Here is a 13,268-nt window from a genome sequence, read left to right on the forward strand (position 1 = left end):
CAGACAGACAGTGTGAGTAAGCTTTGTAAGACAGACAGAATGAGTTGATATAAGCTTTGTAAGACAGACAGAATGAGTTGATATAAGCTTTGTAAGGCAGACAGACAGTGTGAGTAAGCTTTGTAAGACAGACAGAATGAGTTGATATAAGCTTTGTAAGACAGACAGAATGAGTTGATATAAGTTTTGTAAGACAGACAGAATGAGTTGATATAAGCTTTGTAAGACAGACAGAATGAGTTGATATAAGCTTTGTAAGACAGACAGAATGAGTTGATATAAGCTTTGTAAGACAGACAGAATGAGTTGATATAAGCTTTGTAAGGCAGACAGACAGTGTGAGTAAGCTTTGTAAGACAGACAGAATGAGTTGATATAAGCTTTGTAAGGCAGAGTGAGTTGATATAAGCTTTGTAAGACAGACAGAGTGAGTTGATATAAGCTTTGTAAGACAGAGTGAGTTGATATAAGCTTTGAAAATAATACACGTTATAAATCAAGAATAAATGAAAGTTATCATTGTTTAAGGTGGAATTTTTTTTTTTTGTATTACACTTAATATGTCACAAATATTTGTTTGGTAAATAAATGGGAAAAAAATCCTATTTTATTGACTTAGCAATTATGAGTAGAGATCAGGTGCGGTCTGGGTCAGTCAGGTCATTTCTTTACAATGTGGCCCATAAATTGTATGACATATGATGGGCCTCCAATCATATCTGTCATCAAAAGCATTATGTTAAGTTTAATAATGTATCGAAAGTAGTTTGCTATATGAATAATTTATAAGATGATTTTAAAATTATTGAAGAAGTACTATTACTAAATGAATAAAGTATAACATTTGGAAGGGTGAATCTCTTACTAAAGACATTTCTGCTATCCTATAAATTAACATAAGCATGTACTTCACATTCACATGCCAGGCATTCCAAAGCTGACGTGATCATAAAGGTACAAATGTAATAGAAAGGCAAAGAGAAGCTACATGACAGATCTACAAATACAAACTTACCCTTGTCTTGATATATGCTTAGGATAGCTTCTGATTTTGGAAGAGTGAGAGAATTTGTTACGCCAACCTTTAAGGGACGAATGATTATAAATATAGTAAAAAATAAAAATTAAAAAAACAGGATAAAACAGGTAACAACAATTCATGCAATTTTTTTTATTTGTTTTTTTTGGGGGGAATAAATAAGTATAAAAACTTTAGGTAAGAAAAATACGCATCAGAGAATCGAACTCTGTACCTTTGGTATGACATAACAATGTTCTACGCCGCTGCCACACGACAATCAACGTAAGCGAAACTCATGGTTATTTATACATACTTTGAATGAAATTTCCATCTGAAAGATAAATCTAACATTTTTAGTTTGGTGTTTTGTAAATATTGCTTTTAAAATGTTGAACTTTATATGAATGTTCATATTTTAAAGGTTTTAAAACATTATTTGTAAAAAGAAAGAGTACGTTTAATGCTAACACTATATTTGACCTTAAAAATTATAAATTTAGTAATACTTACATAAATTAAAAATAGATGATTTTGTTTACAAAGTCATCAACCTTTGATGAAATAATCTTTTGATTTTCATATTCGTAGTACAACGACATAGAGAACTATAGGTCTTTTCATTTTAAACAAAATGTGCATTTTATTTGATACTAAATTCTGTTTTAACATGGCATAATAATACTAAAATATTTTTTAAATCAATTATTACATAAAGTTTTACTAGAAAAAAATATTTTAGTATTTATTGTTATAAGATTTGGATTTCAGGAATGTAGTACATTGTTAATGTAAACCAATATTACATTTAATATTTTAATATATATCATGGGCGTAGCCAGGGGGGGGGTTTTGGGGTTCAAACCCCCCCCTCGAAATGAAATCCCCCCCCCCCCAAAAAAAAAGGGGGGTGGATCGGAATTTAGTGAATGATATTTTGCTTTGATTTTGTTTATTTTAGGTGAGATTTTAATACTAAACCATCAATTGCCCCAGCACAACCAATGGGGTTTTGAGTTTAAAACCCCTTACAAGGGGGTTTTGAGTTTAAAACCCCCTACCAGGGAGGTTCGAGTTTAAAGACCCCTACCAGGGGTTTTGTGTTTAAAACCCCCTACTAGGGGTTTTGAGTTTTAAACCCCCTACTTGGGGGTTTTGCAGTTAACCTCCCCTCTTCTATAAAACAAAACAAAACAAAAATGCAAACGAAAATCCCCTAATTCCAAGAGCACAGTTAAGGGAGATTTTGATTTTAAAACCCCCTCCAAAATTTACGATAAACCCCCTCTTCAATATAAAAAAAAGTTAATTACGCACTCAAAATGTTATGAGCGTAGCTAAATGGGTTTTGACTTAGTTTTTAGTTTAAACCCCACTTCAGCGGGGTTTGAAGGTAAAAAATACCTCTTTAATAATAAAAACAAAGCAAATTATACACTCAAAATGTTTTGAGTGTAGTCAAAGGGGTTTTGAGTTTAAACTCCCCTCCAGTGGAGTTTGAAGCTAAAAAGTACCTCTTCAATATAAATAAAAGCAAATTACTCACACTAAAATCTATGAACGCAGCCAAAGGAGTTTTGAGTTTAAACCCCCTGCCAGGGGGTTTGAGGCTAAAAAATACATCTTCAGTGTAAGAAAAAAAGCAAATTACGCACTCAAAATGTTATGAGCGTTGCCATAAGGGGTTTTGAATTTAAACCCCCATTCAGAGGGGTTTAATGCTAAAAATACCTCTTCAATATAAAAAAAAAGCAAATTACACACTAAAATTATTTGAGCGTAGCCAATCCAATCGGGGGTTTTGAGTTTAAACCCCTCTTCTACAGATGGCGTTTGTTTAAAGTTTAAAACCCCTCCAGATGGTTTTGAGTTTAAGATCCCCCTACAGAGCATTTTGAGGTGGAAAACCCCCAACAGATTATTTTGACGATAAAACTTCTCTTTTCGATATAAAATCTAAAGCAAACTACAGTCACTTAATTCCAAGAGCGTATTCAAGAGTGGTTTCACATTTTACCAGTGGCAGGGCTCCCTTAATAAACTGTAGTGAATAGTCATCTGCCGAAATTGAAAAACACTAAATGTTGCTCAACAAAGATGGCTAAGACAGATTTTAGTAGTCAGTTATAGAGATCGGGTTTAAATCAAGGAAATACTATGCCGAACTGGGAGTCGACCCTTTAGTAAGATTGTGAGAGAGCGACGCATGAGGTTTGCGGGACATGTTCTCCGACAAAATGAATTACGCATAAGAAGAGTTGCAATGATATCCTAGTATAACTTGACGCCACTCATTCATTGAGGTCCTCATGGCAGGTGGAAAGAGGCTTCAGACATTACCAGTGACAGATTCTTATGGAAACAGCTTGACGTCAAATGCTCCGAACGGCGCGGTAGGGTCTAAGTCAGTAAGAATAGCACATTAGGTTTTTGAAATAAAACCTTTTAATAGCAGGAAAATGCACTGTAGATACCTCAGAATATGCATTTTGTTGGCTTTCGATATCAGAAATAGTGCTTGGCGGCGGGGCTTCGCCCAGCGCTGGAGGAGCTCCTAGCGCTCCCCCAGACCCCCTTGCTGGTATTGGCGGGGAATCTACAATTTTTCCACTAACTCATGGAAGAACCTATTCTAGGGCACAATAAACGTCTTCCAAAAGAATGAAGTGTCAGAATGCAATAAAGATTATTTACACACACACACATAAATACATATAAAAAAAAAATTCGCGGGGTGGGGGGGGGGTCGGGTGGTGGGAGAAAAAAATCCCCCCCAACCTCCCCCCCCCCCGAAAAAAATCCTGGCTACGCCCATGATATATATAAATAATAAAAACTTTAAGCAATTGTACTCTACATTTATAATTACGAAACATATTCTTAAACTCTTTTTAAAAATCCATTGAAACAAATATTATGTAACTTATTATGAAACGCAGAAATTAATCCATAGAAATATTTATATTTTGAATTTCGGTAAGTGTAAGATGCCCTTGAGTCCACCCTACTCAAAAGGATACCTGACCTTAGTTGAGGAATGCAAATGCGGTTGGTCATTGTACTGCTCGTCAACCATTGGCTAAAGAAACATGACTTTAACATCGTCTGACCTGTAGATCGCAAGGTCTGGAAGGGGAGTCTTACTTTACTCACAAGGTCAAATACTGCTTTCTCAATAACTTGGAAACCTAGTTTGACTGTCTGCATCTTAGAGCTGGCTGCACACACACAACAGAACATTAAGTCCACTTGTTTGACGGTAATTTAATATTGTTATAAACTTGGTGGTGGCACAGATGGGGGTAGTGGTGTGAGTGTAGTCAGCCGACGCAATTCGCCCCAGGCCAGCGCTAGACGAGCGGTCAACCGTGACGAGCTACTACGGTCAGCCGAGTCGAGTGTCAACAGGACAGTTCGGGAAGGATCGCCATCGTGAACAGATCTCAGGGGCGTCACGAGAGTTGTAGTCATCTGACCACCTAGAAACGTCGAGCGGCGTTCTGTCCTGTTCGAGAAGGCCAGTAGGGACCCTATATAAAGAGCGGAGGTGTCGCAGTCAAGACAGTCGAGAAAAGGGGCTCAATACAGCAAGGTTCAGAAAGGAGGTTCACGACAAGAGTTCAGAACACGGTCGACTACAGCACAGTTCAGCGGTGTGGTTCTGTACGGAGCATTACGACGGTTCAGTGCGGAGTACTATCAAGTACAGTTGAGACGAACGGCGTCTTGATCTTGGTCTGTGATCGAGTCCGACACAACGAGCCTAGTGTGTGAAGTCAGTCCTGAACTGTTGAACCCAGTGCAAGCCCGGAACGAGACGGAGAGGCCAGTGCAAGAGTTGATACGGCGGAACGGTGTTATCGGAGAGATATTTGTACAGTGTACGTGTTGCCAATTGTACAGTATTGGCTGTTATTTATTCAACTATTAAAGTGTTACGTTACTTTGGAGCCCTGAGTTGTCAAGTTCTTTAAGTTGGTGGTGTAAGGTGCAGTTTGCAGAGAGCCTGGATAGTGAGATTCGTAACAATATAATTACGTTCATAAAACTAATGCTGTCAAGATGATTTCATATTTTAGCAAACCCTCCATGTAGACCTATATCTCAGTCGTCTTATAGCGTTGAACCATTTCATTCAGAAATGCTGTTATCATAACGTCGGTGAATCTCTAGTGCTTGCGAGAAAACATTTTTTTTTGACAGGATTCCATCAATAGTTGCTTTTTATCTTAGTTATTTTCTGCTCCTTCTTTTTCTATTTCTTTGCATTTTGAGTCCAATTAACACATTTCTACACTGTTCAAGAAAATAATTATAATTTGTGGCTTCGTAGCGGCTACTTTAGATCATGCTACAACTCCACCAAACTAATAAGAATTCGTGGAACGTCGTTGGTTTATTTATAGATTCATCCGAATATATTCACATTAACATTGATCTCTGTATGAAATAATGGCCTTATGTTTCTTGTTTATCGTTTAGTATGTGTAAGGAATTGACGTCTACTAGAAGCACTATATACGGATGTAGGGTATTTACGGCAATGCTTTAGATTAGTATTAAAGTTTAAAGTGTCAAAGATTTTGTTTAAATCACGAACTCAAAGTGTTGCATTTAAAGAGGATATTATAAAATCTTTAAAAAAATTACTGGCATTCATGCGGCCCTTTCGGTGGCCCTACTGGCCCAATAGGGTACAGGTCCACCGGGCATTTGCACTGATGCCCATATAGCCAGTCCGCCCATGGTAGAGATAAAGCGAAGATTTATTGCATTTATAAGTTTCACTCGCGAGTTACGGTTTAAAAGAGTGTCGAGTTGACCTTAGTTTCAAGAACAGACTTTAAGTATGCGCTTGTCTAGGAACAGACGAATGTGTAACAAATTACCGACCAATTCAAAGGCAGCGAAGTAACGTGAGAATAAGATTCTCAGTAGGGAGGGGCTAGGCTCAGTTGGGGGGGGGGGAAGGGATGGTCGCTATATTAGTGGTAGAGGCTAACCAGGCGTAGCCCTTGAGTTCAAAGTTAACAGACCATGAAATTATTCTTGGTTAATCAATCACACTCAAAACATATTAAAAGACAATCGTAGAAATACCATAGCACATCCACAGTAGAGCCACAAAACTACCACAAAACAACTAATGAACTATCATAGACCAACCTCAGAACTATTACATAACAACTAATACCACCATAGAAAAAACACAAAAGTACCATAGAACAACCTCAGAACAACCACAGTGCAGCCACAGTACCACAATAAATTTATGTCCAGTGCAATTATAAAATGTCAGTGTTCATCTTACTCTTAATAACCTTTCAATATTGTTGTTTTTTAAGTTAATATCACCAGTTATTTAATATTTTCCTCTCGAGACTGCGTGACATTATTTCAGATAAAAATAGCAATCTGAAAACTTTAAAACAAATATTTTTATAACATCAAATGACACCATCAAGTGACAAAATCAAATGACACCATCAAGTGACAAAATCAAATGACACCATCAAGTGACAAAACCAAATGACACCAGAACGTTCATCGATGTGTCCCTGTCAAGAGATCGTCACGCAAGTTATCAAAAGGTCGAATTGGAGTCAGATCTCTGACCCTAGCCTCGGTGGATTATCGGAATTAGGAAGAAAAAGTCAAAAAATTAAAATATATTTAGTAGATATACAAGGGAAGATAGATAGATAGATAGATAGATAGATAGATAGATAGATAGATAGATAGATAGATAGATAGATAGATAGATAGATAGATAGATAGATATTAGGACCGGATTTACACATGAAAAGGCCTTAACCTATTTTAAGATACGTGGCATTTGATATGGCCTGGTGATATCTGTGGCAATTAGAAGCATTGTACCTGACCAGAGACAATCTTTTCTATATTAAAGGATATCATTGCTAAATATGGTTTTCGGTTATTTAAAGGATTTAACTGATTAACAATTAAGGTGTACAGCGATAGGGAAATAATACATCCTTGTGTGTCAGACCTTATTCCTCTGTAGATCCTTGTGTGTCAGACCATATTCCTCTGCAGATCCTTGTGTGTCAGACCTTATTCCTCTGTAGATCCTTGTGTGTCAGACCATATTCCTCTGTAGATCCTTGTGTGTCAGACCCTATTCCTCTGTAGATCCTTGTGTGTCAGACCTTATTCCTCTGTAGATCCTTGTGTGTCAGACCCTATTCCTCTGTAGATCCTTGTGTGTCAGACCCTATTCCTCTGTAGATCCTTGTGTGTCAGACCATATTCCTCTGTAGATCCTTGTGTGTCAGACCCTATTCCTCTGTAGATCCTTGTGTGTCAGACCTTATTCCTCTGCAGATCCTTGTGTGTCAGACCATATTCCTCTGTAGATCCTTGTGTGTCAGACCATATTCCTCTGCAGATCCTTGTGAGTCAGACCATATTCCTCTGCAGATCCTTGTGTGTCAGACCATATTCCTCTGCAGATCCTTGTGAGTCAGACCATATTCCTCTGCAGATCCTTGTGAGTCAGACCATATTCCGATGAACTATAGTCATGACTATGTACAGCCATACCAACGACAAAAATTGTTAAACAAAATATTTTTTAAAAAAATTACGGAAGGAAAAATTATTACGTTAATGGGTTAAGTGTAATGAGTTTAGTGTAATGAGTTAAGTGTAATGGGTTAAGTGTAATGCACTTACTTGAAAAGTAACTCATATAAAGATAATAAAACAACTTTCCAACATAATGTCAGCAATAAATTATAAAACAAACACGCCGTGACTGTAATTACTAAAGAAAAAAAATATTGTCTCGTCTGCCGACACACTTGACGCTCAGCGCATGCTCGAGTATAGCTAAGCAACACAGACAAATTTCTTGGGAATCTCCGTGTTTAGAGTTTTTAACAAGGTTAAACTAATAGTTTTAGCGGAAACACAAAGTCAGAATCGGCCTCCGAAGTGATCCACTCAGGCAGGCAAAAAGGCGGGTCTCAATCATTTCAGCATGAATTTCAGAAACTATGAACTGAAAACTATCAACAACCACAGTTCTATATCCGTCGATACAAAAAACAAAAAGAAGAGACTAATGAAAGTCCAAAGTGTTGCCGATAATATTGTAGTGTTAGGTCGACTGTCGACATGATACCACAAGGTACGTAGATATATCACTGTTACTATTATTTTTACATTGTTACTATTCAATGAACTATCTGTTATGGGGGTATGGTTCAGTGTGAGCTAGTTTAATTGGTGTTTTTGAATGATCATCTAATTAATGTTTTTATCAAGAGTTAATCTCTCATTCAAAGCCTCAAGGAGGAGGTCTTTCCCTTTGTTGAAGTGTATTTTGTACTGTCCCCTTAGCACTCCACTTGTAATGACGTATCAAACACCGTTTATCCAATTTGTTATAAAATATACCTATACATACAAATTGCATTCTTTGTCCGTTGAAACAAAAAGAGATCTTTACATTGATAGTAGATTTTAGAACGGAATTTTGTTTTACATTATTTAAGAAAAGAACAAAACCTTTTGCATAGATGTCAAATACATACAGAAAAATCCCCTCAATCAATATAATCTTCCCATGCTTTTCTACTATTACTAGTGAATAGTTGAAAAATTTGTGTTTTATTTTTTAAAAAAACTGCTTGCATATTTAATTGTAAAACTTAAACGATTGGCTTTCAGAAAGCAAACAAGTATAGCCCATTGCACTAGAACTTTGCAACATCTAAAATATCATAATATCCCATTTTCAGCATCTTTTGTATTTTTTTCAGCTCTAGACCGGACGGACCAACGAACAGACAGATTACGCAAAACTAATGGCGGCTTTCCCCCCAGAATTAGACATTTTACACTTTCCATTTGTATTATGCAATAATAATGAAAAAAATGTTCAGTAATGTTCAGTAATAAGTAGATACATGGATAAATTGATTGATTGATTTGACAGCAGCATTGGGTAGGAAACCTATACCAAATTGGATATGTACATATATTAAACATAAATGAATAACAGCACCAGGGACCAAGTTTTTTAAGAGAGAAAGTAGTGAATTAAAATGCTACGAAAATAAGGGCATGCGCCGACCGAGGCTCGAACCTGTGACTCCGGATTCGACACCACCGCCTAGCGATAACGCACCAAGCGAAAGTAACCTCTAGACTCTAGACCATCGGAATGTCCAAAAAAACATTCTTCTGATCAAGAGTCATTTCGCTCGTATGCAAATTACCACCCCAGTGATCAAAGGTCACAAGCCCCAGCTAGCCCCTCCCCCACCCTCGCAGCATCCGTTCACTAACAACTTCGATAGAGCCGACATAGACAGCCGTTAGGCATGTATTAGACAAACGATGGCTCTATCTAATTGTATATCTCTCACAAAGACAAGTGGACAACATAAACACATTACATATAGAAGCTTCAGTGGGTACGAGCAATAATGCTGTAAATGTAAACATAGAGTTGAAGCTAGGTGCTAGGGACCAAGTGTCGAATCCGGAGTCACAGGTTCGAGCCTCGGTCGGCGCATGCCCTTATTTTCGTAGCATTTTAATTCACTACTTTCTCTCTTAAAAAACTTGGTCCCTGGTGCTGTTATTCATTTATGTTTAATATATGTATGTATCATTTGTTTCAGCACCTAGCTTCAACTCTATGTTTACAAATTGGATATGACCTATGTCTAAGGAAATTTTAAAGGAGAAAGGTGTAACAAGTTTACCCCACTCGGAAACGCTTTAACAACCAACTCAAACGTCAGTTCGCCCTCACTGGCAAAAGCAAACAGCTAAACAGCCAGATGCTAATGGTTACTGAAAGAAACAGCTAGAGAGCGTTTACGAATGTTACTTAACAAACATTTGAGACCCAAAGACAATCCAACAGAGGCGTAGACAGCGACAAGAGAACTTAAATAGAGGCGTTGGACAGATAACGGTTTTGTTTGCATCAGATCTAACAAATCATGTAGGTTGAAACTGGGTCTGCGAAGTCACGTGAAATAAGGAACTCATCCTTAATCATCGGACCGAAGACAACGTAGTATGAGTTGTATATATTGATAGTAAATAATTAATTTTTAAAAAAGGAATACAGATTAGATAGAAAGATTACTTCGGATGCATTTTTTTAATTAAACTCAACATGTGAAAATTAGATCAAATACACTGACCTATAAGTTCTCACGTTGAATCGTCCAAGTAAAAATTCCATTTGGAAACACGAACCAAAACACGGGCACTAGATCTACTACAACACTCGGGAATTCGTCCGAATTTAATTTCACCTCGCTAGATCATCCAACACTAAAGGGACAAAAACGAATTTAAAAATGGAGACATTCGATCAAAGACACCGCCTGAGCCCACTCAATGCAAAAAAAAGAAATAGTAATAAAATAAACTTCAAACATAAATGATCACAAAGTTCCGGTGGTTGCATACATTTGCCTTGAACATCAATCGATATCTATGATATGGTAGTCGGGGAGGTGGCTTTCAGTTTGATAAACGAGGTTCAGCTAAAAGGTGTTTATGTCCTACCCATAGACAATACAAGATCATCGTTGATTTTCCTTTTAATTACTTGGATGGTTTTTTTAAATATTGATTTCCAATTTTGTCCACTTTTTGGGATCAGTAAAATTGCACAAAAAGATAAATAAATAATACACGAGGCAAGTCAAACTTAAAAACCAAGCTTTTCTTTGAACAAGACCTGGAATCATTCTATCATGTAGGGGCTAGCGTGCCTAATTGGACTAGAATCAATTGACCTAAATATTGTAAATAATGAATTGAAAATACTGTTTTAAAGTGTGTTTCTACAGTTCCGACTGTTGTATGTGTTCCATACTCTTTCTAGAGGGATGAGAAAGAGAGACTCAAACAATGGAGTTACATTCATTTGGTGAACTAGTTGGTTTTTTTAGCTTTGTCCTGTAGGAAGTAAGTTTCATGTTACTTCCGGTACTAGAAGCAGACGGTCAAAGGTTCTAAAGGAGTTGCGTCAAAACAAAGAAATAAGAAATTTTGAACTTAACTTAATGTAGACCTAAGTGATGGAAATAAGTGATGGAAATAAGTGATGGAAATACGTGATGGAAATAAGTGATGGAAATAAGTGATGGAAATAAGTGATGGAAATAAGTGATGGAAATAAGTGATGGAAATAAGTGATGGAAATACGTGATGGAAATAAGTGATGGAAATAAGTGATGGAAATAAGTGATGGAAATACGTGATGGAAATAAGTGATGGAAATAAGTGATAGAAATAAGTGATGGAAATAAGTGATGGAAATAAGTGATGGAAATAAGTGATGGAAATAAGTGATGGAAATACGTGATGGAAATAAGTGATGGAAATAAGTGATGGAAATAAGTGATGGAAATAAGTGATAGACAAAAAGTGATGAAAATAAGTGATAGACAAAAAGTGATGGGAATAAGTGATAGACAAAAAGTGATGGGACTAAGGTGATGGAACTAAAGTGCAAGCTAACAACAGGAAGTGTAAGTTGTTTAGTCGTGTACTTGTATTTAGTTCCAAGCGTTTAGTAGTTCACTTAGAATGACATCAGCATTGGTCTGTTTCTAGATGTATTCACTTAGAATTACATCAGCATTGGTCTGTTTCTAGATGTATTCACTTAGAATGACATCAGCATTGATCTGTTTCTAGATGTATTCACTTAGAATTACATCAGCGTTGGTCTGTTTCTAGATGTATTCACTTAGAATTACATCAGCATTGGTCTGTTTCTAGATGTATTCAATTAGAATGACATCAGCATTGGTCTGTTTCTAGATGTATTCAATTAGAATTACATCAGCGTTGGTCTGTTTCTAGATGTATTCAATTAGAATTACATCAGCGTTGGTCTGTTTCTAGATGTATTCACTTAGAATTACATCAGCATTGGTCTGTTTCTAGATGTATTCACTTAGAATTACATCAGCATTGGTCTGTTTCTAGATGTATTCACTTAGAATTACATCAGCATTGGTCTGTTTCTAGATGTATTCAATTAGAATTACATCAGCGTTGGTCTGTTTCTAGATGTATTCAATTAGAATTACATCAGCATTGGTCTGTTTCTAGATGTATTCACTTAGAATTACATCAGCGTTGGTCTGTTTCTAAATGTATTCACTTAGAATTACATCAGCGTTGGTCTGTTTCTAGATGTATTCACTTAGAATTACATCAGCGTTGGTCTGTTTCTAAATGTATTCACTTAGAATTACATCAGCATTGGTCTGTTTCTAGATGTATTCACTTAGAATTACATCAGCGTTGGTCTGTTTCTAAATGTATTCACTTAGAATGAAATCAGCATTGGTCTGTTTCTAGATGTATTCACTTAGAATGACATCAGCATTGGTCTGTTTCTAGATGTATTCACTTAGAATGACATCAGAATTGGTCTGTTTCTAGATGTATTCAATTAGAATTACATCAGCATTGGTCAGTTTCTAGATGTATTCACTTAGAATTACATCAGCATTGGTCTGTTTCTAGATGTATTCACTTAGAATTACATCAGCATTGGTCTGTTTCTAGATGTATTCACTTAGAATTACATCAGCATTGGTCTGTTTCTAGATGTATTCACTTAGAATGACATCAGCATTGGTCTGTTTCTAGATGTATTCACTTAGAATTACATCAGAATTGGTCTGTTTCTAGATGTATTCAATTAGAATTACATCAGCATTGGTCTGTTTCTAGATGTATTCACTTAGAATTACATCAGCATTGGTCTGTTTCTAGATGTATTCACTTAGAATGACATCAGCATTGGTCTGTTTCTAGATGTATTCACTTAGAATTACATCAGAATTGGTCTGTTTCTAGTTGTATTCAATTAGAATGACATCAGCATTGGTCTGTTTCTAGATGTATTCAATTAGAATTACATCAGCATTGGTCTGTTTCTAGATGTATTCACTTAGAATGACATCAGCATTGGTCTGTTTCTAGATGTATTCACTTAGAATTACATCAGAATTGGTCTGTTTCTAGATGTATTCAATTAGAATTACATCAGCATTGGTCTGTTTCTAGATGTATTCACTTAGAATTACATCAGCATTGGTCTGTTTCTAGATGTATTCACTTAGAATGACATCAGCATTGGTCTGTTTCTAGATGTATTCACTTAGAATTACATCAGAATTGGTCTGTTTCTAGATGTATTCACTTAGAATTACATCAGAATTGGTCTGTT

The 13,268-nt window shown here is 36.4% G+C and overlaps 1 protein-coding gene across 5 annotated transcripts in view; it reads right to left on the reverse strand.

Annotated features, from left to right (window-relative positions):
- LOC106058280 (regulator of G-protein signaling 9-binding protein-like) overlaps nucleotides 1-13,268 on the reverse strand; it is a 98,017-nt gene that overhangs the window by 68,992 nt on the left and 15,757 nt on the right. For 2 of the 5 annotated variants that reach the window (XM_056012747.1, XM_056012730.1), the window contains exon 2: nucleotides 1,016-1,082. The exons of 1 other annotated variant lie outside the window; for it this stretch is intronic. The gene's annotated coding sequence lies outside the window, so the exon portion shown is untranslated. Of the gene's footprint in view, nucleotides 1-1,015; nucleotides 1,083-7,717; nucleotides 7,869-10,209; nucleotides 10,348-13,268 lie in introns of those variants that run through there. 2 more of the 5 variants (XM_056012761.1, XM_056012757.1) reach the window with 2 other exon arrangements.

The sequence above is a fragment of the Biomphalaria glabrata genome, chromosome 1 (genome assembly GCF_947242115.1).
Source record: "Biomphalaria glabrata chromosome 1, xgBioGlab47.1, whole genome shotgun sequence".
Taxonomy (NCBI): Eukaryota; Metazoa; Mollusca; class Gastropoda; family Planorbidae; genus Biomphalaria; species Biomphalaria glabrata.